Source organism: Gorilla gorilla, chromosome 12 (assembly GCF_029281585.2).
Source record: "Gorilla gorilla gorilla isolate KB3781 chromosome 12, NHGRI_mGorGor1-v2.1_pri, whole genome shotgun sequence".
Taxonomy (NCBI): domain Eukaryota; kingdom Metazoa; phylum Chordata; class Mammalia; order Primates; family Hominidae; genus Gorilla; species Gorilla gorilla.
Window position 1 is genome coordinate 101,371,718 of NC_073236.2, and position 25,463 is coordinate 101,397,180.

Sequence of the window (25,463 nt, forward strand, 5' to 3'; positions counted from 1 at the left end):
AAAAAGGAATGAAGTACTGTTACATGCTACAACATGGGTGAAACTTGGCAACATGAATGCTAAGTGAAAGAAGTCAGTCACAAAAGACTACATATTGTATGATTCAATTTATGTAAGATGTCCAGAATAGGCAAATCTCTAGAGACAGAAAGTAAATTAGTAGTTGGCTGGGGCTGGGAGGAACAGGGGAATAGAGATGATAGCCATAGGAAATGGGGTTTCTATTTGGGATAATGAAAATGTTCTAAATTGGTTGTGGTGGTGGTTGCACAAATCTGAATATACTAAAAATCATTGAATTTTACACTTTAAATGGATAAATTATATGGTACATGAAGATCTATCTCAATAAAGCAGTTAAAAAAAAAGAAAAATTAATGCTGGAGTAAGGTACTAGTAAGAGTGTATTTGGCTGGGACACCTAAGTGTATCTATGAGGTGGACATTTGTCATACTTTGTTGATGGTTCAGCATTTGGGGAGTGCCCCACCCCATTTTATGAGGACTCACCTCCCACAATAGAAGGTAAGTCAGTACTTGCTTCCCTAGCCTCTCTTGCTGCCTAAGGGCCAGCATATGAGCCAGGCTCAGCCTGACACACTTGCTAGACTCTGTAGTTGGTTATTGTAGGAAAACAGGCTGTTGCACGGCAAGAATAATGACACCTTGAAGCAAAACCACCATAATGACCGATGTCTGACTCCCGTATACCAAGGCATTCCCACGGCGAGTTCAAGAAACAATGCCTGTAGCATAGATAACCCTTCACAGAGATGTGTATCTAACTTCCCTAGCAGCCATGAGTCTAAAGTGTGACCAGCTGCCCATACTTTACCCTAAAAGCTTACTATAGAAAGGATACTTTCTGGAGGGTGGATCGCCGTCTCGCAGCAGCAGCCCCAGACATGGCTGCTCTTCCCAAGTTCCCTATTAAATGCTTCCTTCTGAGAAACTGAATTCGTCAGGCTCTTTCTTCCACCTCTCAGCATCCTTGGCCTTTGGAGATAGGTCTGCAGGTCGGCATAGACCTGCTCAACATGGCAAGTCATATAAGGAGTAGATGCTGTGTGAACCTATTGAAGTGAGAGTGGCATCAGCCACATCCACTTTCTCAGGCAGCATGGATGAGGTTCCTGTAGTAGCATTCAGTGCTCCAGGCCTGGGTGTTGATGGGGTGAGCCCTCGTGAGCCCAGGAGTGGCAACAACGCTGACTCCCCAGGACCACTTTTGGGGAGTGATTTGGGGCGTTATTCCAGCTGCCCAGCCTCTAGGCTTGTTTCTTTGACCTTCCCAGAAATTCTGTGAACTACCTACCACTCTCAAAAAAACATATTTTCTACTTAAATTAGACAGTTGGGATTCTGTTGTCCAACTAAGAACCATGGCTAACAGTCTGGCCCTTTCCACCTTGAGCCACCTCTTCCAGTGAGAACAAGGAAGCAGGTGACCTGCCATTTTCCAGGTAGATTAATCTTCAGGCCAAGGCTGACTTCTTTCTGCAGACCTCTTGACAGAAGCGAAGCCAATGGGGAGAAAAGAAGGAGGAAGAGGGCAGAGTCTGGTTCTTTTAACGGTTTCAGTTTAAGAAAGAAACAGAAGAAAACATACCATATATTCTGAGATTTTTAACCAGGCAGAATGACTCCACTCACTAACACAACAGCCATGAAAACATACTCTATTAGAACACCCAACCCCTGCATGGGGAGGACTCTCGGCTTCCCTGGGAGGCCAGTATTCACTTGCAGGAGGTTGTGATCAATGCAAAGCACCTGCCTGTCAGTAGGCATTGATTCCAAGAATGTTTATTGAGTACTTACTATTGCCATACACTGTTCTAGGTGCTGGAAAAAGAGAACAAGATAGACAAAAATCCCTGCTTCCTTTTTTTTTTTTCTTTAGAGATGGAGACTCGCTGTCGCTCAGGCGGGAGTGAAATCCCCGCTTTCTTAAAGCTTAAAATCTTGTGAAAGAAGACAGAAAGCACATAAATAAAAATAAATTGTGTCAAAGGTGAAAATTTCTGTGGGAAAAAGTAAAGTCAGGTTAGGAGATAGAGAGTGCTGGAGGGGGGTAAGGGCCACTTCATTTAGCATATCTGAGAAGGCCTCCCTGGGAGGGGGCATGAAGAGGTGAGGACCTGGGAAACGGGATCCATTATTATTACAGAGATGTGCGCCACAGACGCTCTTTCCAACCTCTGCCTTCCCCACTGAGAACACCTGTTAGACACAAGCCTACTTGTGGGGACTATGGTGAAATCTTTGGAGGGAAACCCTGGGCCATGTGGGTGCCTCATGTTCTAGTGGGTGAGGGTTAAGAGCTTCCTGGGGTGATCTGGCAAACAAGCTGAATGGAGTCAGCTGGGCAGGGATTCCCAGAGGAAATTTTCGAAGATGGGAAGGGCGACCACCTAGCCATGCTCACCAGGCAGGCAAAGCCTCGGTATAGCCTTTGGGGCCTCTCCCTGATGAAAGAGGAAGTCTCGCTGGGCATGGTGGCTCACGCCTGTAATCCCAGCACTTTGGGAGGCCGAGGCGCGTGGATCACGAGGTCAGGAGTTTGAGACCAGCCTGGCCAACTTGGTGAAACCCCGTCTCTAGTAAAAATTAAAAAAATTAGCCGGGTGTGGTGGCAGGTGCCTGTAATCCCAGTTACTTGGGACGCTGAGGCAGGAGAATCTCTTGAACCTGGGAGGTGGAGTTTGCAGTAAGCCGAGATGGCACCACTGCACTCCAGCCTGGGCAACAAAGTGAGACTCCTTCTCAAAAAAAAAAAAGAAAGAGGAAGTCTCATCATTATCGCCGTCTTTTTCCTTCAAGCAGCAAATCTACAGATGGCACTGAGAAACGTTTCCTATTCATATTACTCTATTAAAACAAACAGGCCAGTGTGCTGGCTTGTGTGTGTAATCCCAGTGCTTTGGGAGGCCAAGATAGGAGAATTGTTTGAGCTCAGGAGTTCGAGATCAGCCTGGAAAACATAGCGAGACCTTGTCTCTACTAAAAAAAAAAAAAAAAGAAAAGAAAAAAAAGAAAGAAAAAGAAAGTCAGCCAGGCGTGGTGGTGCATGCCTGTAGTCCCAGCTACTTGGGAGGCTGGGGCTGGAGAATCTCTTGAGCTTGGGATATCAAGCCTGCAGTGAGCTATGATGATGCCACTGCACTCCACCCTGGGTGACAAAGTGAGACCCTGTCTCAAAAAATAAAACAAGACAAACAAAACCCCACAAAAGGCCAGGCATGGTGGCTCATGCCTGTGATCCCAGCACTTTGAGAGGCCGAGGTGGGCAGATCACTTAAGGTTTGGAGTTCGAGAACAGCCTGGCTAACATGGTGAAACCCTGTCTGTACTAAAAATACAAAAATTAGCCAGGTGTGGTGGGCGGGTGCCTGTAGTCCCAGCTACTCAGGAGGCTGAGGCAGGAGAATCGCTTGAACCCGGGAGGCAGAGGTTGCAATGAGCCGAGATCATGACACTGCACTCCAGCCTGGGTGATAGAGCCAGACTCCATCTCAAAAAAAAAAAAACAAAACAAAAAAAAACCAAACCAAACAAGCAAGCAAACAAACAAACAAAAAAAAACCCACAAACAAAACTCACTCTGGATTCTCTGGGATTCTGATTCCCTCAGGGTCATTACAAGCCAGGCTGGGCCTTTGCTTCCTTTTCAAACAGACTCATCTTTTAAATATATCCACTCTGGACTATAATAACCCACTCATATTCATCAACCACCTGCCTTCCCTAAGCTCTCACATTCACAATGATTCCTAAGAGATCAGTAGGGGGAAGCCCAGAAGATGTTCTCTGGATTGCTAATGGCAGGGAATAAAGATAACTCCTAGGTTGTTTGGCCCTTGCAGATTTTTATTACTGAGGGACTCTGTGCCTTAGAAATTCTATTTTATAGGTTTTTGTTGTCTTTAGGAGTGATGCCTTGTACACACCATTATTGTGCATGGGGACATAACTTAATTCAAAGCACCCAGCTGTGATTCGTAACCAGATTTTAATGTATCTTCTCCCAATATGCAAGGGGAAATTCCTGTATGAGAACTTGTTCTCCATAGATCCTGTGGCAAGGAGCCAGAAAAGAATCCAGTGGGAGGATAGAGCCTTGCATATATGTCTTTTACAACATTACAGAGACTCATTTAATGTCTTCCCAGTCAGAGTTCTTAATTTCTTTGCCTTGCACATAATTACTGCTGAGGGATTTTTGGCTTGAAAGCCTTTTGAGGGGAGCATACATTGAGAGGCCAGTTGGTGTGATGTATCTTTTTTGCTTTGCAAAATTCTCATATGCAATCTAACCCAGCCATGCAAAGCAGTAGGATTTAAAGCCTTTGGATTTAATGTCTCAAGAGAAACAGGTGGCAGGTAAGGGAAAATGTTAGTAAATATTAAGCTCATGTCTCCCCAGCCTTGGATTATGTATTCCCTGGGTACTGATATTCATATGTATCAGAAGTCATATTCAACTAGTCAGCTGAAAAAATATCCATGCATCCATCTACAAATATTTATTGACTATCTACTATGTAGAAAGACCCTGTTGGCCACAGAATCTTAGTTCATGTCTTCAATGAGCTTTACAATTTGGTGAGAGCAGGAAGCAAACAACCAAGCAAGAATGAAGTAGACAGCTGGGTGCAGTGGCTCACACCTGCAATCCCAGCACTTTGGGAGGCTGAGGTGGGTGGATCACCTGAGGTCGGGAGTTTGAGACCAGCTTGGCTAACATGGTGAAACGCTGTCTCTACTAAAAATATGAAAAATTAGCTGGGCATGGTGGCACATGCCTGTAATCCCAGGAACTTGAGAGGCTGAAGCAGGAGAATTGCTTGAATCTGGGAGATGGAGGTTGTGGTGAGCCAAGATTGTGCCATGGCACTCCAGTCTGGGTGACAGAGTGAGACTCTGTCTCAAAGAAAAAAAAAAAAGAGTAAAGTAGAGCTAAGTACAGCAAAGAGGCAACATTGTTGCCTAGCCAATCTTCCCAGTCAAAAGATAAAGACAGTCAAAGGGAGATTACTCTCTCCCACCCTAGACCAACAACACATTGTTGGGCCATTTGTTGAGCCCTGATTATGTACCACGCATTGTGCTACACACATTACATGTGCTCTGTAATTTAATCATCACATATGTTCTGTGAAGTCCATACTATTACTAACTTCATTTTATAGATAAGAAAAACTGAGACTCAGAAAAATTAAGTAACTCTCCCAAGATCACACTGTTCAGAGTTGCAGGAATGAGATTTATAACCAGGTCCAAGACCAAGTTCTGAGGATTAGTATTTGGTAGTTCCAAACACAGCCACAGTGAAGAACAGTGGAGAAAAATCTGCAGTTTCAACACTCCTGCTGAATGGCTGTTGTTGGTTTCTGGAACTGTACAGAATAGTGCCCCATGTCAGGGGCCTACAGGCTGAGAACTGAAGACTGGTACCAACTGTAAAGGAAGGGAATGAAAATGCCCATTGATTACTCTTGCTCTGAATGTAATGGCTCTTTAAGACTTTGATGTTTCCTTCAACCTGTGTTCCCAGGGAAGAGAGAAGGTGAGCTGTTTTGCAATAATTCCTCCAAGTCTTCAGACTCTGGCAATAAAGAAACATGTTCAGAAACAAGGACCACACCTTCCCCATGGCAGCTCAGAGAAAGACGAACCCGGCTGCCTGCATCATTCTCTTAAGGGCACAGCTGCAGGATAGCTTCAGCTGCACTGGTCTGGAAACTCTCAAAAGTGGGTCAAGACTCTCAGACTGGTTTTAGCATAGTTGTATATTCCTGACCCATTTCTGCAGGGAAAGGGAAGGACATGAAGACTGCAGTTGCAGGCTTTGGACATATGAAAAAACCAACAGATGGCGGCACTGCCAAATTACAGGCAGAATGCATGAGGTGGGTTGGCCTTCCCCACCACCTGCTTCCTCTTCTTTGACACCTTTCCTCCAGGATCAAAGATATGTATTTGTGCCAGGAGAAAAATTGCAGTAGAGCTTGGCTTAGTTGTCAATGGGGCAACACTCAGAAGACTAATTGCCGTGACGGTAGCAAGTGAGCCCTAGAAAAATCTGGGATGTAAAACCATCTGAGACCATTCAGTTGAAGCTATCTTTAAGAGCTGTCAGACTTTATGGTTAGTCCTCCACTCCTAGCAGAGAAAAGAACCTTCGGGCTTGCTATTTCCTCTCTCTAGTCTTACTGTCTTTGTATTCCCAATGTCTAGCAAAGTGGCTGGCATATGACGGATACTTAGATAATGTTTGCCAAACCAGTCCAGAAGGAGACATTTAGGGAAAGCTTCAAGGCCATTTGGAAAAATGACCTTTCTGTTTGGTAGGTAGTGCCCTGGAAAAAAGAGGAGCTGCTAAATAAAACCTTGGATCCACCCAGAACCCTACTTTGGGGATGGTCTCTTTTGGAGGCTTTAGATGATGCTGAGTGTTCTGGGGTTAGAGTCTGGGAGAACTTCAGGTTGAGGTAGGAAAATTCTATAGCTAAATCTAGAGAGACAGAGGCAAGAAGCTCCTTCTAAAATCAGAGTAGGAAAAAATATAATCTGGGGACACAGGGATGTTTTTACTGAAAACTCAAATGGTCAATAGTGATGCCCCAGTCCAGTAATGCTGGCAGTCAGACTTAAGGTCTAGGGCAGTAAGAATCTAGCCTTAAAAAATAGAATCAGGCCGGGCGCGGTGGCTCACGCCTGTAATCCCAGCACTTTGGGAGGCCGAGGTGGGTGGATCACCTGAGATCGGGAGTTCGAGACCAGACTGACCAACACGGAGAAACTCTGTCTCTACTGAAAATACAAAATTAGCCAGACGTGGTGGCACATGCCTGTACTCCCAGCTACTCGGGAGGCTGAGGCAGGAGAATCGCTTAATCCTGGGAGGCAGAGGTTGTGGTGAGCCGAGATCACGCCACTGCACTCCAGCCTGGGTGACAGAGCGAGACTGCATCTCAAAAAGAAAAAAAATAAAAAATTAAAAATAATAATAATAATAATGGAATCAAGTCAAGCAACCTGATGGAGAAAAAGCCTGTGAAGGCTTCCAAGCATTACCCTGAAAGAACACATTGACCCATCTGATCAATAGGTGCTGCAGAAACTCTAGATGCAGATGTCATGTTTTTCATTTTGACTAACTTCTTTTAAACTTGTCCTCAGCGTTTCTTTCACCCCTTATTTGCAACTACCTTAAGGGTGCCAAGCTGAGCCTCCACCCCAGAATTTCTCTAGGTAATTTAAAGCTGACAACTTTCCCAAGAAGAGCAGCTTTTCTGCCTGGACATTCCTACCAGACCTCATTTCCAGGTAGCATGACAGTCCTGAGTCTAGACTTGTCTGAGAGAGACAGCCTGGGCCAGCCCTATCAGGCCTGCCTTGCCCAACTTCCATACCTCCTCCTGCAGCAAACGCATCTCCTGAAAAATAGCCAGGAGCTTCCTGCAGAGCCAAAGCCTTGGGAGGAATTTCACTGTGAGGTTACACTCTTCAGTTTCCTCGGGAGGAATGCAGCCTGTTTGGAAGGTGTTCATCCTACCGGTTTCAGCAGAGCACCTGGTAATGCTGACATACATGTGTGTTTAGTGGGAGCCTTTTCTTTCCCATCATTCTCTCCACCCCCTCCTGCACTTCGCTTCTGCCCTACGTATACATAGACTTAATCTAACATCGCAACTGCCACAGGGGAAAGAGAATGTGCAGAGAGACTGTTCTAGATAAAGTTGTTCCTTTTAGTTTCAGCAAAGCTGCCCTCAAGCAGAATTCTGACTGCTGTGCTGATTCAAGGTCTCTTCCTTCAGTTGCCAGCTCAGATGCAAGATCTGGACTTTCTTGCTTGGATGTACAGCCCACAGGGAGCTGAAGGACTCTCAAATATGTCTCCCTCATGGCAGGCAAGCTGGCACTGTGGAGGCCACAATTTTTTCCCTTCAAATTGCTACGGCATCTGAAATTCTCGTTAATCTTCCAGCGCTTTGAAAAGGTAATCTCCTGGGAGGATTAGGATAGCAACCGCTAGTGCATACCTTAAGTGTATCAATTAATCAGAACCGTCTTCATAGCAGTCAGCTAAGATTCCAGATTCCTGGAGCAAGAAGTGCTTCTGGAAGACATTAGTTACCCGAGGAGGCCACAGAGAGGAGCTAGTCCGAGGGAGAATTGCCCAGATGACAACGACAAGCCTCACTTTTCCCAGGCACGGCAGTAAATATTAAGCTTCTATCTCCCTAGCCTTGGATTATGTATTTCCTAGGCTTGTCCTCACCTTTCACTCCCTGCCCTGCTAAAAGGCTCTTTGGAAAGAATGCCCCAGAAGCAGCTCTTCAAATGTGGTTTGCAGACTTGTGATGGTCCTGGAAAGTCCTTATAGTGGTCTTGTGGACAATTCAAATGACATGGGTGTGGTTCCTCAGTATAATCCTCCGCCCTGTGCTCCAAATGACGCTGGACAGTTAAATCCGAGGTGCTCACTTACGAGGGAGAGATTGCAGTGTCCTAGAAGCATCATCATCATTACTATTGTAGAACACGTCCCTCGAATTCATGAATTCAGCCTTTGGCGTTCATTCATTCAATGAGGTTTTATCAAGTATTTTTTCTATGCATTGTGTTAGGACAGGAGACAATAAAAAAAAAAACAGTGCCCCTGTCTCAAAAGAGTTCGTGTGTCAGCAATGGGTTGGGGAACAGGGTGCATGTGTAAAGTCATAACTACTGATGCCATGGGACAATTCTCTTAATACTTATAGGAATATAGAGGTGCTGTGGGCACACATCCCATGGCTCTAGGGGCCAAGGACATCTTCCCAGAGCAGCTGACTTTGAGCAGAGTTTTGGAGGAACGGTAATTTACCATGCAGATGAGAAAGAAGACTATTCTCGGGAGGCAACATGCCTCCTACTGTTCAGGACATGGAGCATGGACTTGCTGAACTTTACTCCTTCCTTAATTAAAAAACTAGATTTTTGTTTGGTGCAGTGGCTTGTGCCTGTAATCTCAGCACTTTGGGAGGCTGAGTAGAGCCTGGACAACATAGCAAGACCCTATCTCTACAAAAAAATAAAAAAATTAGCCAGGCATGGTGGCTCACACCTGTAGTTCTAGCTACTCAGGAGGCTGAGATGGGAGGATCACTTGAGCCCAGGAGTTTGAGGCTGCAGTGAGCCATGATTGTGCCATTGCACTCCAGCATGGGTGATAGAATGAAACCTTGTCTCTAAAAAAAAAAAGCAACAACAACTAGATTTTTGAAGGAAGTGGAGAGTGAGTTTTTCAGTCCAGAGTATATGAAGGAGAATAGGGAGAAGTTAGGTTGGAGTTAGACCTTTCTACCCCTTGGCTAACCTACCATCTCTCTCCTATCAATTCTACTCTCTAAATGCAATGGCTGGCTGGGCACAGTGGTTCATGCCTGTAATCCCAGCACTTTGGGAGGCCGAGGCAGGCAGATCACCTGAGGTCAGGAGTTTGAGACCGGCCTGGCCAACATGGTGAAACCCCATCTCTACTAAAAATACAAAAATTAGCTGGGCATGGTGGTGCATGCCTGTAATCTTAGCTATTCAGGAGGCTGAGACAGGAGAATCACTTGAACTTGGGAGGTGGAGGTTGCAGTGAGCCGAGATCATGCCACTGTACTCCAGATTGGGTGATAGAATGACATTCTGTCTCAAAATAAATAAATAAATAAAAATTAAAAATAAATAAATAAATAAATGCAGTGACTTAGGGACACAGCTAATTTGTCCTCTGCTGTCAGTCTACATTGCCAGCTCATTCAGACCCTCATCATCTCTTCACCTCTTCTCTCAACTGCTCCTCCTGTTTCTGGCTTCTTCCCCTTCCGATTTATTTCGACACCACCATTAGGGTTCTTTTCCCGTTACAAGCTTTACTTTATCATTTTTCTGCATAGCATATCTCAGTGCTTACAATCATTTCAGGATAATCCCCAACCCTTAGAATGGCTTCTACTATCAGGCCCTGTGTGACCCAGCCTTTACCTACCTCCATAGCTCTGATTCCACGGCTCCTACCTTGCACCTTGCTTTAGATAAACTAAACTACAAACACGCTGTGTTGTTCATGCCTTCAGGTCTTCGTCCATGCTATTCCCTCTCTTTGGAAAATGCTTCTGCATCCTGTCCTCTCAACAAACTTCTATTCATCCTTTAAATGTGGATTCAAATGCCACCTCCCTCAACCTTCCCATACAGACTTAATCACTGCTATTACTTATTTATGTTGATATTGTTACTCATCACTCTGCTGTTGGAATGAGCTCTTCACAGTATGCTCCTCTGCCACATGCTGAGCAGCTTCAGAAGCAAGTTGATTCATTTTCACAGCTCCAGTCCTTAGCACAAGGCTTGGCTCATTATGGTGCGAAATGGAACAGACCACTGAGTCAGGCTAGGCCAGCATACAGGGGTTCTCAGTGACAATCACCTGGGGAGCTATAAAATACCCCAGACCACCAATATTGGGGCTGAGTATTTTTTTGTTTTGTTTTGTTTTTATGAAAGCTCTCTAGGAATTTATAATGTGAAGCCAAGGTTGAAATCTATTGGGGATACAAAGTGAAAGGATTTGAGAATCAGAAGACCTGAATTCTGAACACTGCTCTGGATTTATTTCACCATCTTAGGCAAGTCAGTTATTTCTCTGGTCTCATTTTCTCATCTGTAAATTGGGAGTTCTGAACCAGAAGATTGCTAAGGCCCTGTATTAGTTCGTCCTCATGCGGCTAATAAAGACATACCTGAGACTGAGTAATTTATAAAGGAAAGAGGTTTAATTGACTCATAGTTCCACAGGGCTAGGGAGGCCTCAGGAAACTTACAATCATGGTGCAAGGGGAGGCAAACACGTCTTTCTTCACATGTAGGCAGCAAGGAGAAGTGCCGAGCAAAAGGGCACTTATAAAAGCCCCTTATAAAATCATCAGACCTTGTGAGAACTCACTCACTATTAGGAGAACAGCATGAGGGTAACTGCCCCCATGATTAAATTACCTCCCACTGGGTCTCTCCCATGACACCTGGGGATTATGGAAACTACAATTCAAGATGAGATTTGGGTGGGGACACAGCCAAACCATATCAGGCCAATTTCATATCATTGACACTTCTCCAAATGTCATTAAGCATTGCTAGGTCAGAGTGAGATAGCAGGTGCCTGGCCATTGAGGCTTGGCTCTACTCTTTACTTCTTTCCAGGAAGGGGACAATCACTGCTTGTCTTTTAGCCTTTCCTGTTCTTCCCTCGGCTCCTTCTCCTTTTGCTCTATCTTTCCCACTGAGGTTGGGGATTTTCTCTAAGCCACCCTCGCCAGGAGGTAGGAGCACTTCTGGCAGCAAGCAGCCTCCGACTGATTGTTGGCTCAGGGTTTCACACTGCTATGCTGAAGAGGGATTGCCAAGAGCCGCAAGCAGGGTCTGTTTCTTGTCCCTGAAGATAATTTCTTTCAGGAATGAATGGGTTGCACCTATTGCGTTTTCTTTTCAAAATACCATGCTGCATTTTTGAGAGTACATGTAGGAATATATAAAGTGTTAACCGCAAAGAAAAATAAATATAAACAAGGCTTCCTTTGTACTTTGCTGACTGATCTGGAGGAGCGGGGTGCTGGGTGGGAGCCCTCACTGCTGTGAAGTTCAGGCTTCCTGGTTGGGCATCTGGAGATTCTCCAACACTTAGTCACTGAGAACAAGAGCTACCTCTTGCAGCCCCTGCAAACACTTTCTATCAATGGCAATCCAATATGTCTCACCTATGAAGGTGAGACTTTGTCTTATGGTAATGGACAAAGACAGAGCCCATGAAGGCTCCATTTCCATTTGAAATAAATCATGTCAGCCTGTCCCCGCAGTCAATATGAATTTGATATCTCACAAATTAAAGCAACTCTAACTTGAGCAGACACAATCCATTATCCTGCCATCTGTTGTCCTGGTTTCCAAACAGGGATAATGAAAAGATATGCATTTCTTGAAAGCTTGGCACTTTGGGAGCAGAAGAAAACACACATTCTTTTAAAAGATGTTAAACTGGCTCTCTCAGATTAATGCCATGAAATCCAGCCTTGAGTCTTTATAGACTGCAAATTGCTGACTTTTCTCATTTCTACTGTGTTGTATTCTCATGCTGATTAGGGAAAAGTAACAAAACTCCTTTTCCTTTCTCTGCCATTTTTGATTATCAGTTCCTAACGCCAGTTGTACATTAGAATTCTTGGAGGAGTTTTGGAAATACACGGATGCCAGGACTGCCCCTTCTTCAAAGATTCTGATGTAATTGGTCTAGGATGGGGTCCAGGTTCCTATTGTTGTAGGACTTTTCCTTAGTTCAGCTAAGAGCTGGGTCCTTGTCACCTGGCCATGAAATAGGCTCACAGACACTTTGATGGATGAGAAAAATGGAATTTATTAGGCGAAAAGGAACCCGAGAACAGAGGACGCCTGGCTCTTCCCTCCTGCAAATGGTGTGAACTTCCCAAGGCTCCACCCTGTTCTACCAGTGCACAGGTTGGTCGGAGTTTTGCCAGGGAGCCCTTCCCACCTGACAGTCTCATTATAATCTTTTCCTTTCTTTTTGAGATGGAACTCATTCTGTTGCCCACCCCGGAGCGCTGTGGTGCAATCTCAGTTCACTGCAACCTCTGCCTCTGAGGTTCAAGTAATTCTCCTGTCTTGGCCTCCCGAGTAGCTGGGATTACAGGCACGCGCCACCACGCCTGGCTAATTTTTGTATTTTTAGCAGAGATGGGGTTTCACTATGTTGGCCAGGCTGGTCTTCCACTCCTGACCTCAGGTAATCCACCTGCCTCGGCCTCCCAAAGTACTGGGATTACAGGTGTGAGCCACCACTCCTGACCCTCATTATAATCTTGAAAAGCTCACTAGGTGATTCTAATATGCAGTCAGGGTTGAAAACCACTGGACTCAGCATTATAGAGCATGGTCTGCCCTTATTTTATGAAAATAATTCACAGAAGTTGAATATGTTCTTGTGAGTTTTTTTTTCCTTCAAATTTAGCATTTATTGCACTGTTGTGGATAGATACACGTAAGATAGCAAGATAAACATACCAGACCAGGCGAGGTGGGTCATAATAGACTCTGCGTCACTCCCCAGCTTAAGGTAACATAATCATTCCCCACTTCTTCAGCTAACAGCCAAGACCTTCCACGATTGGCTCCTGCCCCAATTTTTGGGCTCTCCTCCTGCCTCTCTGCTTCCTCAAGAACATTTGCTCCTGTTCTGCTGAATGCTTACGGTTCCCCAAACACCCAGCTCTGTGCCTAGAAACTCGTCTATTCTGGCCCTGTGCTTTTAAACTGGACCCACCCACCAAGTGGCTGCCACCAATAAACAGGAGCCTCCGTCTCCCGCAGCCCACCTCTTTGTTCCTGCTCTACCTGCTTCTGATCCTTTGACTCTGTTGCCATCTGACCTGGATTTGTCCATGTTGACCTCCCAGCTCTCTAAAGGGCTTGACTGGCACTCCCCTCTGGCTTTCCCGACTCCTGTTCAGCCTGGTTTTAAGGCTCCTGGCCAGCTTGCTTTGGAGGGCCCCATTTTGGCTCCTGGTGAGCAGGGCTTCAACAGCTCTTGCTTTTCTCTTTCATCTGAAATGCCCTTTCCTCACTTCTCAGCCAAAGGAGCTTCTCAAGACTTAGTTTAAAAGCCACGTCCTCAAAGATATCCTTTTCAATGTTCCCAGGAAGAATTAGCCACTCCTTTCTTGGGGCTGTCCTGATGCTCTGTGTACACACGGAACGCTGCCCTTATCACATCACTGGTTTACACGTCTACCTCCCCCTTGGGGCCAGGAACTTATCTTAATAGACCTGCTGCTGTGCCAGGCACTCAGTGAGTGCTTCCTAAATGTTTGTGCAATAAACAAAGGCTTGCTGACTTCTGTCTCAGTTACATTCTGGCTTCCATATGTTGGTTATCTAGGGGACGCTAACCACAGATTGCTCCATTAGTAACAGAATAAAGTTAAGAAATGTGCGAATCTTAACAAGGCCATCGTTCCTCCTTCCTGGGCTGGGTCATTCAAGCCTCTTAGATGTATTTATGGCTTTATTGCTCATGGTTACCTTATTATTTTATTTTATTTTATTTGAGATGGAGTCTCGCTCTGTTGCCCAGGCTGGAGTGCAGTGGTGCAATCTCGGCTCACTGTAAGCTCTGCCTCCCGGGTTCATGCCATTCTCCTGCCTCAGCCTCCCCAGCAGCTGGGACTACAGGCACCCGCCACCACGCCCGGCTAATTTTTGTATTTTTAGTAGAGACAGGGTTTCACCGTGTTAGCCAGGATGGTCTCAATCTCCTGACCTTGTGATCCACCCACCTTGGCCTTCCAAGGTGCTGGGATTACAGGCGTGAGCCACCGCGCCCAGCCACCTTATTATTTTATATGCTGCTCACTTTGACATTCCTGCTCAACATTGCCTTACCTTAGGAATTGGTCCACCTTTTTAGAGTTGCGCAGTATCTGAGTGGGATTCCCAGATGATAATTACCATGAGTCCCTCAGCAACGTGTTAATAATTATAGACAGGATGAAGCTTAGCAATGTTTAATATATGCATCCTTAAAACCCAATATGTAATCCTTACAGATGAATAATGCAACCCTTGTTCTTGCAGTTATTTTCAGCTTTTCCTTTTTATTACTTACCTCACTAGAGGCTGACCTGTGAAAACACAGAGATCTTTGTAAGGACAGATTCGTTGACCTTATCCAAGAGTTGTTTTTTCTGGCAACACCAGGAAGAGCTCATTATAGTTTTGCTTGTGGCCTTGTCCCACAGCATAGCCTCTGAGGACAGCTCTGGGCCACAGTCGGGCTCTAGTGAATACTATAAAAAGTCATGAGAGATACAAGACATATACAAAAAACCCAGGCCTCCACTTGAGATGCAATACTCAGACACTAGAAAAGCACAAAATATGTCTAGTGTTACCTTGTAACAGACAATGACTTGATGGTATTCAGGAACAAGGACTAACTTTGGCTTAGAGATTGGGATAATTGTCATCTTTTCAATAGCAGCCATGACAATGCCATGTAGGAAAAAAACATCAAAGATACTTTTTAATTTTATAGGCATAATTGTATTTATTTTCTATAGCCAAGTATTAAAAAAAATTGTTCATAGGCAAGGCAAACAAGGCTAAGCATTTCGACCAAGATCACAAGAAAGAGGGACTTTGCAGGTAGGCTTCTGGATTTAAAATCCAGTATTTTACATGCAGTATTCAATTCTGTTTCCCATGAAGCAGCTGAAAGTGCCAGTTGGAGTGTTGTGGGCAAGGTCATGGGTTTTGTACCCAGTGACTCACTTAGCTACAAGAGGAAAAGGACTGTACATTTCATCTTCATTCTTACCAGGACACATGGCTTCCTAAATATACTCATTGGTGTTTCAGACAATCACACTTTATTGAACATTACCTTTATGCCAGGCTCTGTGCTTCATGCTGGAAATGTAGTCTTGTTCTCAAGAAGAGCAGAATTTAATAACAAAGACATACAAGCAAATACAGTGTAATAAGGACTCTGATAGAGGGAAACGTGGGCATGAATGGAGCCAGAGGAAGCTTGTCTAACTCGAAATGGGGGTTGGGGTCAGCAAAAGTTTCTGGGAATCCCCTCATCACAAACATCATGAAAACTGGTTAGGCTAGTTGGAGCTAGCCAGAGGAGGGGCTTTCCAGGAAGAGGGGACAGTGTTTGCAGTCATGCATTGTAGTAAAAGAGCATGACATATCTGAGAAATAGCAAGTGATCTAGCATGGTGAGATTTTTTAAGGAGACACTGCAAGGTAGGAGAGGCAGGCAGGGTCCAAATTGAAAGTAGCTTTGGGGCCCACTCTAGGGGAGTTTAACTTTATCTTCACTGTTTTAGCAAGACATGAAGGGTCTTAGATTGGGGTGGGAGTGTATGTTTCATGAAGATCCCTTGCAAAGTCATATGGAAGAGGAACAGGTGGGAAACATCTGTTCCTGGAGGCAGAGCCTTGGATTCCCTGGGGAATGGCAGGAGGGGGAAGATGGCAGAAAAAGGCAGAGGACATCACTGAAGACCAAGTCTATCCAGTGTCATTAAAGGTCTTTTGTGTCCCGGGTGCCATGCTAAGTACTCTTCATGCCTTGCCCCAAATTATCCTCATACCAACACCAGGAAGTGACTATCAGTTATCTTCATTTATAGAGAGTAAAGCCGAGGCTGTGTGTCATACACCTATAACTGTTGGAGCAGGGATTTGAACTGATCCCTAAATTAACTCCAGAAGCTGTGAAGTTAACCTCTCTGTTATACTGCCTTTTGTTGAGGATTGGCCTCATCCAGAATACAGAACAAAGCCTTTTTCTAAGACACGGGGACTCTTCAGATAGGGCAGCTCAATTTTTTTTTGTTTTAGTTACATAGTAATAGAGAAGGGATCCTTTGTATTGCAAGCCAAAACTTGGTAAGGATTCCAAAAGTGGCTTGCGGAAAACAGACTGTAGCCTTCATCTTTGGACATAGCTTGAACACAACAGGGGAATTCTTGTTTTGCTGGATGGGGCTGGGATTGGTGGAACTGAGAACCAAGATGAGGTGATAAATCTCACCTATTCTGGCCCTTTGCAGCAGTTCCCTTCCTTTGGGACTGTCATGTCATGCTGCACCTTCGCCCCCATCAAGGGACTGCAGTAGAAGCAGTCGTATTACAAGGTGGACCAATGGCTCATTCTGAGGGTTTAGGATGGCTGACTAGAGGAGAGCGGGGGTGGAGGTCTTCTCTCCGGTGGATGAACCTGCAAGATGAAATAGCCAGAAGCTAGGCTGGGCGTGGTGGCTTACGCCTGTAATCTCAGAACTTTGGGAAACCGAGGTGAGTGGATCATGAGGTCAGGAGATCGAGACCAGCCTGGCCAACATGGTGAAACCCTGTCTCTACTAAAAATACAAAAATTAGCTGGGCGTGGTGGCAGGCACCTGTAGTCCCAGCTACTCAGGAGGCTGAGGCAGGAGAATCGCTTGAACGCAGGAGGTGGAGGTTGCAGTGAGCCAAGATCATGCCACTGCACTCCAGCCTGGGCAACAGAGCAAGACTCCGTCTCAAAAAGAAAAAAAAAAGAAAAAAAAAGAAATAGCCAGGAGTTGTTGGTGGCCAGGTTTTCAACTGTGAAGAGAAAGCTGGACTTTAGAGATGAGTAGGAACTTGACCTCCTGTAGGAAGAAGCAGAGACTGGCAGAGATGTAGCTCCTGGTTTTAGCTGTTTGTGAATTTCAGCTGCATCCAAGCCTTTTTAAGAACTGGATTATTTGATTCTTCCTTGAATCTTAGAAATGTTCCTAGTATTGTCAGTGATGACTCAGCCTGTAATCTCAGCACTTTGGGAGGCTGAGGCAGGCGGATCACCTGAGGTCAGAGTTCGAGACCAGCCTGACCAAAATGGCATAACCCTGTCTTTACTAAAAAAATACAAAAATTAGCTGGGTGTGGTGGTGGGCACCTGTAATCCCAGCTACTCGGAAGTCTGAAGGGGGAGAATCGCTTGAACCTGGGAGGTGGAGGTTGCAGTGAGCTGAGATCATGCCACTGCACTCCAGCCTGGGTGAAAGAGCTAGACTCCATCTCAAAAAAATAAAAGAAATGTTTCTAGATCCATCTAATGTAATCTTTTCATTTGCTCTCAGCAAAAGAAAGTGTTTGTTCCAGGTCTGTTTGCAGCTGTTTTTCAAAAGGTGTGTCTATCTTAGGTGACTCATGAGTCTATGTAGCCTCATTGGCAAAATGAATTCGCCACTTCTGGTTCTCTGTGTTGTACTTGGATATCTCTGAATGAGGTGTGATTCTAGGGAGGGCCTGGTAATCACTTTTTCTAGTCATAACAACTGATTTATCTTTCATTTTTGTTCAACCCTCGTCCATGAGGGAAACCAGAACGTGTCCAGTAGGAGAGTTGGAGGGGCCTCACTGATGCTGATAGGCTGGGGTGTGGTTACAAGGGAGTTTCAGGGCTGGTACCAGCCCACTGCTGACAGTCAAATGCAAGGACACAGAATTAGATCATACTCAACCAGGGCCTGGGAACAAGACACAAAGCCCAAAGGGTTTCAAGCCAGCTAGACACCAAAATGGAGCAAGGAGTCAGAGCCCAGTGGAAACAAAGGTAGATGATCCAAGAAAGCGGCTGTCAACAGGATGGGCATGCCCAAGACTCACTTATGTTGGCCTCTGACCTGTGTGTGTAGTGGGTCTATTTAGAGTAAACATTAGCCCCAGGTGGACAATTCCAGCAACCACTCAAGGATTAGGTCACCTAATGTGCAATGAACCATAGGCTTGGGGGTGGACCTGGTGTATGTACACAGAGGAGGCAAACAGGAGGGCAGCAGATTAAGCAAGCACATTCTTACACAGATTCCCAGCCCAAGGAAGCCCTCTTCTCATTTTTTTGGCCATGGAAACCATATAGACATGAAATGGAACACGACTCACCAGTGTACCACTCCATGTCAATTTATGTTAAAGCAACAGATAGGGAATTTCATACAACATCTTTATTTATCCAAACATTTGGCTAATATGGGTGACGATAACAAGCATTATCTGGGCACTCTGTGGAGGCTTGCCATGACACAAATAGACCCAAAGCATCATTTTGTTGCCCCAAAACATGATTTTTGTTCTAATAGCTGTCTGGCACTCACTAATCAAGGCAGTTGAATAAACAGTGCTTCTTTCTGACACTGTATCAGGCATGGTGTCTGTTGTCTGTCTTTTCTCACAAAGACATTTTTTTCTTAAGTAAGTATAGTATAAAGATGATTATTGAATCAACAAGCCCAGAGGCTTCACACTGCTTTCTTGCAGAGGACCAAGTGGAGAAGGAGGCAGCAGGTTGACCCAAACAGTGATCAGAATCATGCTGGTGGTTGGGAGAAATGGGTTTGACCATCAAAGGAAGGTCAAAGTGAACTAGTGGGAGGTGGAGGAGGAACTTGCCCAGCAAGCTCTCACTTCCCATCTGGGAAGCTGAATCCTGCAGCCCAAAGCTGAGGTCTCTTTGTTTTACCCTTGGCTGTAGAGCTAGCTATTTGATAAGTTGAATCAGAGAGGTTAGACCCTATTTGGAAGGCAAGGTTTTTGCATTGCCTAGATATTGAAAGATATCCCTTTGTTTTTATGGTAATGAACAATGGATAATGCAATAGAGGCCATGGCCAACTCCTTCCCTGTCAGCTATGGGGAAACGTGGGTGGTGAGTGATTCAACAGAAGCCCACCGCTCTCCTCCTTTCTTCCAAAAGCAGGATGTGGCACAGGTAGCAAGAAAAAATTCTTGATGTCATCAAGAATTGGCAACGGTGGCCAGGTGTGATGGCTCATGCCTATGATCCCAGCACTTTGGGAGGCCGAGGTGGGCAGATTACCTGAGGTCAGGAGTTCCAGACTAGCCTGGCCAACATGGTGAAACACTGTCTCTGCTAAAAATACAAAAATTAGTCAGGTGTGGTGGCAGACGCCTGTAATCCCAGCAACTCAGGAGGCTGAGGCAGGAGAATTGGTTGAACCTGGGAGGCAGAGGTTGCAGTGAGCCGAGATCATTCCGCTGCACTCCAGCCTAGGTGACAGAGTGAGACTCCATCTCAAAAAAAAAAAAAAAAAATTAAACCCAAGCCCATGGGCTACACATCCCCACCAGCATGGTGGCAGGACCTCAACTCCCCTTTCTAGCCTCCCTTCCATCTAGTATATTTCTGTGGGTGCTTGGGTGAGGTCTCAGTCATGGGACCTCATCCCTCTGGGTCACTGCCTATCTTAGTTCACTGTGCTGCTGCTTCAGCAGAAAACCACAGTATAACTTAAAAGAAAAGAGATTTATTCAGTTTATAGTTCTGCAGGCTGGGCAATCCAAGAGCATGCCACTGACAATAGGTGAGGGTCATCCCATGGTGGAAGGGTGAAGGCAGAAGTGAGCACCGAAGACCAACAGGCACCAGGAGCCAGACTTGCTTTGTAACAACCCACTCTTTTAATAATGATGTTAATCCATTCATGAGGGCTTTGCTCTCCTGACCCAGTCACCTCTTACTAGGTCCCACCTCCCAACACTGTTGCATTGGGGATTAAGTTTTTAACACATGAAATTTTGGGAGACACGTGCAAACCATAGCCCTGCCCATGCTGCAGTGAGCCTCTCTGCAGTTCTGGTGATGCCACAACTACCCTGGCCCTAGAGGATGCCAGTGTCTGGAACCATGCCAGCCCAAAGGGTGGCCACAGACTCGTTCTTAATTCTACTTCACTGAAGGCTCTGGGAAAACCGGAAAGAAAAATAGAGAATCTTCTGCCTGGCTTCTGGATGTGGCTGTTCTCAGAGCCCACAGGCATAGATCTGTTCCCGTGTTTCTCATAGGAGCTTCCTTATCAAACGGCAGAGGCACCTCCCGGAGCCCTCTGGTCAGAGTCAGCTTCTCTTACCACACTCGCAATGCCATCTAGGTGCACAACCCTAGTGGGCAGTGTTTTCATAAAATACAAATGAATGACACCCCTGGAGTTGTCCAGTAGAGTATCCTTGAGTGTACCTACTTCACAGAGTTCTCAGGACACAGGCTCTGGAGAGGAAGCCCAGAAAGCCCAAGAAGTTCTTGTCTTTCCCCTGTCCAAGGCCCTCCTTGCAGGCTCTCATTGGATATTTTAGCTTTAGCCTCTTCCCAGTATGCCTGACATTGGGGTGAGCTTGCCCCTTACCCACAGAATGGGGTGCCCTGTGGGCCCCAGAATTGAGTACATATACAGTCCATGACTAACTTTGATTACACCACCATGTGTTCATGAGTCTGTCTCTCCTACTGTGTGCCGCCTAAGGGCAGGGACTGGGTCTTAATTCATCTTTATATTTCTAAAACACATCAATATTAGTCACTGGTGAGTAGTGGATGAATGGATGACTAAGATTCAATAATGGCATTAGCTTTAAAAGGCATCAGCAGGTGATTTCTGAAAACTTGCCAGATCCCCTTGTCTGAGTCCTCCTTTCATCTCCTCCTTGACACCCCTAGGAATCCTTGCCATGGTCCCCTTCCAATCCATCTCACCACCTCCTCACCTCGGCCAGGAATGACCTAGCCCAGTGTTTTTTTTTTTATTCTTGGCTGCATATTACAATCACATGGGGAGCTTAAAAAAATATACTGATGCCTAGATCTCGCTCCAGACCAACTAAACCCAGTGTGCAGCTGAGGTTGAGAACCTCCACGCCCAGGCCACCAGAAAGTTCCACATCACATGCTCTGAGGCAGCAGGCTCTTTGAAAGCATGGGTTGGTATTCACAGCATTTGGCATTCATAGTGTACATGGAAAGTCTAGAGAGAAATAAAAAAACAAAAGCAAAACTAAAGAAAACAGGAGGGGAATTAAAAACAAAAAACAACAACAGAAAAAACACCTTTATGCCCTGGAAAAGAGCCTGCCCTGTGTAATGCACTGGGCAGCTGGATTAGGAATATCTACTGTGAGGTACTAGATGTACTTCTGCCCTGGGACTTTGGTCCTGCAATCCACTGTTGCCCAATCTTCCATGGGCCTTTCAGGCTTTTACTGTGCTCAGCATGTGATCAGCTTGCTGAGGCTCTAACACCTACTGTACTCACTGCAGCCTACTGTTCACTTGCTGCTCAGTGAAGCCTAGGCTGGCCACCATTCTTGCCGAACCCGGGTGACCTCTAGTTTAATTGGCTTTGGTGGCCTCCCAGGAGGTCAACTTGAGATTGTTGGCTGATTACCCAAGGGCCTGCACCCGCCTGGGAGGGCGGCTGAATAACTGCATAATGATCAGGGCTACAAGGCCATGCCCCTAGGCTGGGCCAGAGCACATAGAGAAACTTAATTTTGACTTTTTAGCTGCCACTGTGGCTGTGAGTCTCTGGAGCCGTTTTTACTTAAAAATGTACCATTAACCTTGCCCTCATGGCTGTCTTTTCCCCAGCTTCCTTCTTCCAGGGGGCCAGAGACTTAATTAAAGACCCTTTACCTTTCTTTACACTTTTGGTCATTTTAATGGGAATGTTTGAATTGGGTTCTGTCCAGAGAAGCCAAGTCAAAAAGCAGTTAACTATTATCTCTCAGGATCATAGAGTGTCAGCGAGGGAATCTGAGACTTCACCCATCACAGAGGTTCTCAAGCCTGGCAGTAGAGTAGAACCATCTGGGGAGTTTGAAAAGGACTAGCGGTTAGGCCTGACTAATTCAATAGCATCTCTAGAGGTGGGGCTCAGGCACTGGTGTTTGCAAAGACTCCTTGTGATGCTAATGAATAGTCTTGGTTGATAACCATTCACTAATCAAAATTCCTTTATTTTTCATATGAGAAGATTAAGACTGAAGTGCTTGGGGGCAATTCTGAGCTGCTAGCCCTGCTTGGATGTCCAGGTAATCTGGAGGCAGGAGAATAACCCTTAAAGTTCTGTTCTTATCTGCCAGTTAGATCTCTCTGGAGACTACTAGCCTGCTCTCTCGCCTTCTTTCCACTGTTTACATTTCTGAGTCGGAAATCTGAGAGGGTTGGCCAGACGCAGCGGCTCACGCCTGTAATCCTAGCACTTTGGGAGGCCGAGGCAGGCAGATCTCTATAGGTCAGGAGTTCGAGACCAGCCTGGCCAGCATAGTGAAACCCCATCTCTACTACAATACAAAAATTAGCTGGGCGTGGTGGTGGGAGCCTGTAGTCCCAGCTACTCAGGAGGCTGAGGCAGGATAATTGGTTGAATCTGGCAGGCAGAGGCTACAGTGAGCTGATATTGTGCTGTTGCACTCCAGCCTGGGAGACAGAATGAGACTCTGTCTCACAAAAATAATAAGGAAATCTCTGAGATTCTAGAATCTCTCTTCTTTCTAAAACCGCAAACCCTTTTTTTTTTTTTGAGATAGAGTCTCACTCTGTTGCCAGGCTAGAGTGCAATGGCACAATCTCGGCTCACTGCAACCTCCGCCTCCCAGGTTCAAGTGATTCTCCTGCCTCAGCCTCCTGAGTAGCTGGGATTACAGGCGCCTGCCACCATGCCTGGCTAATTTTTGTATTTTTAGTGGAGATGGGGTTTCACCAAGCTGGCCAGGCTGGTTTTGAACTCCTAACCTCAGGCAATCCGCCTGCCTTGGTCTCCCAAAGTGCTGGGATTACAGGCGTGAGCCACCGCCCCCAGCCTAAAACCCCAAACTCTTAATATACTCATTCAATAGATGTGCCAGTCAAAGTGTACCTTGCCTTGGGTCACCCAGCAAGTGTCTTTGTCCAGGGTTCCATTTTCAGTCCCCCATGGCCGCAATCTGCTGAACTTGGGCTCTCAACAGGGGGTGCCAGGAGCATAGTTCATCTTTAGTCCTATTTCGAAGCTGGAAGTTAGGACACTTTGAACACTTAACTGAGGGGGAAGCTAGACGTTTTGGGGTATTTTTTGGCCCTCTTTTCATTTTGTAGGTGCTAAGTCATTATGACAACACAGTGGGGCTGAAGCTGCAGGTGAGGAAGAGGTAACCACGCTGTGTGACAAGCAAAGGACCTAGAGTGGAAAAATTGTAGGAGACATGCGCTCACTCTCACGATGGTGCAAGAGCCTCCCTGCATGTTATGCTGTTGGCCCCTCATCTGCCTCACCCTAGACCCAGCTCTAAGGCAGGAAGCGGAGGGCAGTGGAAGGGGAAAAATTCCATCCTAGCTGCAGGGCTAAATCTAGAATTTATTCCAAGTTAAATGTAGATGGAATGCTAATATGCCAGTCTTAGCCTGCCTTAGGCAGCGAGTCCGGCTCAAAGACCAATGACCTTGCAAGCGGAGAAGGCCATCGCTGAGAGCCCCCAATGGACGCCGACGATGAGGAATGTTCAGCCTTTCTCTCTCCCACTGTAGCCCCCTGTTTCACCAGCCTAACGGAGCCTCTGAGCAAAGGTGGCCCCTAGAGAGGCACAGAACGGCGACTCCTCAGAAGGGGCAAGTCTAAATGTTTCTTTTTCTTTTTTTTTTACTTGAGACCTTGCTTCAGAAATAAGCTTGAGTCCTGAGGCTTCGCATCGCTCCTAGAGTACAGGGCGGGAAGTGTGACTTCAGAGCATGGGAAAGTAAGTCTCTCCTCTTCTTTGTGGAAATGTTCAACTTCATGGTCCACTCTGGCTGCAGAGTTCATAATTAGAGCTTTATACCCTTTGCCTAATGTGAACTGCAAATTCCTTGGGGGAGTTAGCGTACATTGAACCATATTAGTTCTTACTGAGAGCTGGAATGCCTGCCCCGACGCTGTGTGAAACAACCTCACACCCCTGCGGGCGCGACTTGCGTCCCTTCACTGCTTGAGATGAGTGTTAGGCCCCCCTGACCTGAGGCAAAGCTCTTTTCACCATCTGCATCTGATAATCAATTATCGTGTGTTATCCTGTGACTTCACTGTATTGTTTTACTGAAATGTATTAATGTTCAATGCAACATGGAATCCTGGACTAAAGAACATTAGTGGAAAAACTGGTGCTGTCCGAATAAGAGTCTGTAGTTAATAGTGTTGTAACAATATTGATTTCTTTTTCTTTCTCTTTTTTTTTTTTTTTTTTTTTTTTTTGAGACGAAGTCTCGCTTTGTCCCCCAGGCTGGAGTGCAATGGTGTGATCTTGGCTCACTGCAACCTCTGCCTCCCGGGTCCTAGTGATTCTCCTGCCTCAGCCTCCTGAGTAGCTGGGATTACAGGTGCCCGCCACCACATCAAGCTAATTTGTGTATTTTTAGTAGAGACGGGGTTTCAACATGTTGGCCTGGCTGGTCTGGAACTCCTGACCTCAGGTGATCCACCCACCTCGGCCTCCCAAAGTGCTGGGATTATAGGCATGAGCCACTGTACCCAGCTAACGACATTGATTTCTTAGTTTAGACAAATGTACCCTGGTTGAATAAGATGTTAACATTAGGAGAGGCTGGGGGGCAACTATATGGGAGCTCATTGAGCTATCTCTGCAACTTTTTTATAAATTTAAAATTATTCCAGGCCAGACGTGGTGGCTCACGCCTATAATCCCAGCACTTTGGGAGGCCGAGGCGTGCAGATCGCTTGAGGCCAGGAGTTTGAGACCAGCCTGGGCAACATGGCAAAACCTCATCTCTACTAAAAATACAAAAATTAGTGGGGCATGATGGCACATGCCTATAATCCCAGCTACTCTGGAGGCTGAGGCAGGAGAATCGCTTGAACCCAGAAGGCAGAGGTTGCAGTGAGCCAAGATCGCACCACTTCACTCCAGCCTTTTAAAATGCACTTTTAAAAATATCTTTGACAAAATGCCTTTAGAATGTCTTTTCTGGTGTGTGTGTGTGTCTGTGTGTGTGTGTGTGTGTGTGTTTGAGTTTCCTTCAGATAACTGAGCTTGTTTTCACATGAAGCAAAAAT

General features: G+C 45.8%; 1 long non-coding RNA gene across 1 annotated transcript; it reads right to left on the reverse strand.

Moving 5' to 3' along the window:
* Positions 1-21,169: 21,169 nt before the first annotated feature.
* Positions 21,170-23,442, reverse strand: LOC134756718 (uncharacterized). Its single transcript, XR_010129812.1, has 2 exons — positions 23,298-23,442; positions 21,170-21,404 (listed from the first exon to the last, which is right to left on the reverse strand). It is a non-coding gene; the product is annotated as an uncharacterized lncRNA (long non-coding RNA).
* Between the last annotated feature and the right edge of the window lie 2,021 nt (positions 23,443-25,463).